Below are 6,210 nucleotides of genomic sequence, written 5' to 3' on the forward strand. Positions count from 1 at the left end.
TACTATAGTTCACCCTCACCATAAATTTGATTCCCGTGAACATCGTTGTGTCTTTCTTGGTTACCCTACGTGTCTAAAAGGTTACAAATTATATGACCTTGATTCTCATCACTTTCTTGTTAGTTGGGATGTCACCTTTCATGAAACCATTTTTCCCTATGCTGCAAAACACTTCCTGCCTTTAACACATCCAGTCCTCCTCATTTGACCTTACGCCTTCATCCCCTTCCTCCCCAGCACCTGCCCCTGTTCCTACACGACAGTCCACCTGACCAAAACATCCTTCATCTTGGCATCAATATTATCATCTTTCTAATGCTGTTGTCTCTTCATGCTCCTCATCCCATCCGGCGCCATTTCCTTCAGGTACTCATCACCCCTTATCTCATTTTTTATCCCTTTCTCGTTTTGCTCCTTCCCATAGAGTTTTCCTAGCTAACATTTCAGGCACAACTGAGCCCACCTCCTATACCTAAACAGTCCAAGATCCTCACTGGCAAGCTGCTATCCAAGATGAACTTGATGCTTTGGAACAACAAGATACTTGGACTTTCATGCTGTTACCTTCTGGCCACAAACCCATTGGTTGTAAATGGGTTTACAAGATTAAATATAAATCTGATGGCACGCTTGACCACTATAAAGCCCGTCTTGTTGCTAAGGGCAATACTCAGATTGAAGGCATTGACTATCAAGAAACCTTTTCTCCAACTGCCAAGCTCACCACTCTTCGTTGCCTCCTTATCGTCGCTTCTGCTCGTGGTTGGTTCATTCACCAACTTGACATCCATAATGCATTCCTTCATGGTGACTTATCTAAAGTCGTGTATATGGACCCTCCTCCTAGTCTTCAACGACAGGGGGAGCATCTTGTATGTTGTCCCAATAAGTCTTTATATGGTCTGAAACAAGCCTTCCATAACTGGTTTTCTAAGTTTTCCACATCCATTCAGGCAGCTGGTTTCCAACAGTCTGAGACATATTATTCACTTTTTACCAGAGTTAATGGTAATTCTCTCACTGCCGTTCTTATATATATTGAAGACATGCTTATTATTGGCAACAGTTTGGATGAAATAAACAGTCTCAAATCATTCTTGCTTCGACACTTCCGCATCAAAGACCTTGGTGATCTAAGATATTTTTTAGGGCTTGAATTTTCTTGATTAAAACAAGGGATTTTTATCTGTCAACGGATGTATGCCTTTGATATTTTACAAGATACAAGCTTACTAGGTGGATGACCAGACTCTTTTCCTATGGAACAACATCTGAAACTTACTCCTACGGATGGTGTTCCACTCGATGATCCAACCCGTTATCGATGATTAGTAGGGAGATTAATCTACCTCACAGTTACTCGACCTGACATCATGTATTTTGTTAAGATATTGAGCCACTTTATGCAACAACCTAGAAAACCACACTTAGATGCAGCACTTCGGGTCTTGAGGTTTATCAAAGGCACACCTAGTCAAGGTTTGTTCTCTCCAGTGGATAACAACCCTGCCTTGATAGCTTACTGTGATTCTGACCACGCAGGATGCCCTACAATAAGAAGGTCAACCACAGGGTATTATATATTTCTTGGTGGTTCTCTTGTTTATTAGAAATCTAAGAAATAATCAAATGTTGCAAAATCAATGGAAGAAGCAGAATATCGCGCCATGACAACCACGTGCCTAGAGATAACATGGCTATGCTATATTTTAAATGATTTAAAAGTCATTCAGGATAAACCCACAATATTAAATTGTGATAATGAAGTTGTTTTGCACATTGCAGCCAATCCTATGTTTCATGAGCATACTAAACATATAGAGATAGACTGCCATATCGTAAGGGAGAAGCTACAAGCAGTAATCATCTCTACTTATGTTCGCTCACATGAACAACTTGCCGACATGTTCACAAAGGCATTGGGACAGGATCGACTAAAATTCTTAAGTGGCAAGTTGAGACTTCAAAACATTCACTCTCTAACTTGAGGGGGAGTGTTAGAGAATAAAATCTCCATAATTTAGGGAATTGTATATAGCGTAATTGTTGCAATCCCATCATATACAAGTCAACCTTAATTCTAGCATAACAACAACTTATTTCCTAGAATAACACTTTGTTGTAGCTATATATACATGTGTATCTGTTATTGAAAGACAATTAATTGATTCTCTAACTTCACAGATACAAGCATGTTGAGCCATATCCATTCAAGTATCAGCTCTGGTTATTTTCCTTTGTTGCTGCTACATTGCCATTGCTTTTTTTTTTTTTTTATCACTCTTCTTTCCGCACTTAATTTAATTTCCTCTTGATGAACAGTTGTAGTTCCTACGATTTTAAATGACATGATCATTTAACAACTAAATTTTGTCTTGCTAAAATGTTTTGTCAAGGTCTTAGCCTCCTATCGAAATGCCATAAAACAAAATTACAGATATCTTTCCTTTTCCAGACACGTTCAGAAGCTTCAAGACTTATTGAACAAGCTTCTGCATAAATGAAATATAAAGCTTCCAGCTCTTCTCCTAAAAAGGTTTGGTTCTCCTTCTCTATTCCATTTACTTGACAACAACTTGGTTTCATGGGTAGTTTGGCTAGCATGTCAATCTTATAAAAGGCCGCGAGTTCGAACTTCACTAAGACTAATATTCATGGTTTTAACTATTATACTTTTAAGAAATCATAATATCAAAACGGTTTGTTTAAAATAAAAGTAGCTAGTGGGTGTGAATGATCAACAAGTTCATGTGGCCTAGTAGTGAAGGAGACAAGTGGGCATTCCTCGGCTTGGACGACGTAGGTTTAACTCTTATTGTTAGCATTTTTTCATTTTGTTTTTCTTCATGGTTCATTCTTTTTTATTTTCGGTAAACTTTATATTTTTCATAAATTTTTTTATGGTTTTGAAGGCCTTTAAGAGAAATATTTGTAAAACACACACCATTATAAAATTTATAATCAATATTTATACTATCATGGTTACTAACATTAACAACCATATAAACAAAACAATTTCATTAATATTTTTTTAAACACAATGCAACTAAATCAGTTTCCATATAATACATTCTCATCAACCACTAATTAACTCTTCTTTTATTATATTATGCATTATTTATTGATATCACTCTCATAACAATTTCTTGATTTACAAATAATTTTTTAGCTCATCTCACTATCAGGTTTGTTTGATACCTCATTTCACCTAACAATTGTAATTAATTAGATCATTATTTCATCTTAAAATCACATTTAATTCATAACACATTTCGTATCACAACTACACTTAGCACATACCATTTTTTTCCGTCTCACAATCACATTTAATTTATATCTTATTTCATCCTTCAACATTCCTTTCATTTTAACTAGACACTCATTTTGATCTATTTTGGCTTCTCAAACATAGGTTTCTTTCCAAACCCAATATCTATTTTACCAATTATGACTCATCCATATATTTTTTAATTTAAAATATTTTTTTGTCCAATTATGGCATATACAAATATTTATCCCTCTAATTATTCCTTATGTCCATTTATGGCATATACAAATATTTATGCAATTATTCATGAGCTTAGTTAATACTTTAAATAAACCTTTTTGGATTCCTTTAAGTCTATTTCTATACTTAGGGTGTCACTTTACATCAATTACATATTCATTAATTTATTCCATATTTATGCTTGTACTATCCATCATTTCTATACACATCAGCTGTGAAGTCCTAGCATTCAATTTCACCCCCATGAGATGAGTGAGAAATATACATTTAAAACACACTAGGAAATAGAAAAACATGATAAGCGTGTTCAAAACCATTCAATTCTAAGAAATTTATTTATAACTCTTGAAGGACATAAATCATCGTTAATCCTTTCAAGATAAACCTTCAAAACATTGCCATCATTTTAATTACATTCATAACCCTTGTCAAGCGTAAACTCTCCTCCCATTCGTTTTACACATAAACTTCCTTCACCTTTCATATAAGGTTATAACCATCATAAATATCTTAAAATTTACGCAACTTTTTATTTAATAATTCACATCAATTAATTATGACTCGTAATTTAAATCAACTAAAAATACCTTTTTCACCCTAATATTTATGGGTTTTTACACTAATCATATTCATTAAACCTTTCCAAAAATCATAACTTATATTTTAATCCAATTTGAATTCATTCTCACATTTCCTTATTCAAGACTTAAATCTTATTACACTCATAATCACTTACCTAACTAATTACCCTTAATTCAGGCTTAATTAATTTTATATAATTCATTGATAAAAAAAAAAGCTCAACATGTACTCTTTTTCAATCGAGAAATTTATTAATTTTAAAGACAAGTCCATATTTAAAGCTCTTATAGGTTCAACTATGTTTATTGATCTAAATCAATACTCGTATTTCATATTCTACCCTATATATATTTCATTTTAACATGATATTGCATTTTCAACCAACAAATATCATTAATTTATTTTGATCCATGTTATGTCATATTGGCACATCAATAACACTTTCCAATATCAATATGCTTTCCACCCATTTATGGTTCATCTATATAATTTTCAACCTTAATGATTTCTTAACTAAATTTTTGTTTCTATCTATTTTCATTCTCAAAATACTTATTTCTCATTCATTCCATTCATTTCAATATTATGTCATCACTGGCTCCTACACATTTCCATCAGTCTAAATATATACTAACTCAAACTCTTTTAAGATTTACAGCCCCGACTTATATGGCTGGTTAAGTACTTTTTCAATCCATAGCCCCCACACATGTAGTCGGCCCATAAACATCTGATTAGTAGCCCTAACTTATGTGGTTGGTTCATAAACATCTTATCAGTAGCAACCACTTATGTGGCTGACTAAAAAACATTTGATAATTAGCCCCCACTGTTGTAGCCAACTCAAATATCTGATCATTAGCCTCCACTCATGTGGTTGATTTAAAACTTGTATTGTAAGGTCCACTATTATGAATGATTACAATTTATGTACACTTATTTTCACTGTTGAGGTCAAACACTATTTATGTAATGGTTACCACCCTTGCGGTCAATTTCCATTAAATACTAGAAACCATTGTTGCGGTTTATTACAATTATATATTAGATACCATCATTATGGTTTATTACAATTATTTATTGGATACCATTGTTGTAGTTTATTATAATTATCTATTGTTTGTCGTCGTTATGGTTTATTACAATTATCTATCGTTGTTGTTTATTACAATTATCTACTGGTTACTATCATTATGGTTTATCACAATTTATCTACCAGTTACTGTCATTACAGTTTATTACAAAACACATATAACTTTCTAATTATATGTAACATAAATAAATATTTCTTGAAAATATAGCTACCAAAGCATTTTAAGTAATTAAAAACAACATGGGAGGGGTAATTCCTTACCTTAAGCTTTTGCTATACAAACTCCTGAGAAGCCGAGTCTTACTTCGAATGCTTCTCCTATAACTTCAAACCACCAATCATCAACGTTCACACTATTAAATTTAATAATTAATCCATAGAAATTTTCATATCATAAATCCCAAAAATTCAAGTAACTATCCATACACATCTCAAACATCAATTTTTTATTATACTCCACAAGTCAATATTTAGGTCATTAAATTAAATTCTCACTCAAAACTTTTACATTATCAAAATTTCCAAATTAATGCTCAACACATCACTAACCAATAATTAATATTCAATATACAATTTTCCACACCTGTATATCCATTTTGCATTCCAACATACACCCTTCCTTATATTTTTCATATTCTAATTCTATCCAATTATACTCAAACATATCAAATTTATATTTTCTTCTTATTAACACATACCAACCAAATTTAATTCCAATAAAACTAATCACTTAGCCCAAAAAAATCAATTTACCTGAACATGTTAATTTTTCAAACTTATTTATTGAAACTTTTTAATTTACATAATAACTCACTCTTATCATATTTACAGTTACCCTCAAACATCCAAAACATTTAAGACAATACAATTTAACTGTGGTTAACTTCTTAAATTTTCCTCAAACTCTCTAAACTAATAATTTGACCATTTTTTTTAATAAAAATTCATTACGTTTTCATAACTCACTCAATCCATTTCACACAACAATCAATCCAATTCACAAATCTCATATACAATTTAAACAATC

The sequence above is a fragment of the Populus trichocarpa genome, chromosome 18, assembly GCF_000002775.5.
Source record: "Populus trichocarpa isolate Nisqually-1 chromosome 18, P.trichocarpa_v4.1, whole genome shotgun sequence".
In the NCBI taxonomy this organism is placed as follows: Eukaryota; Viridiplantae; Streptophyta; class Magnoliopsida; order Malpighiales; family Salicaceae; genus Populus; species Populus trichocarpa.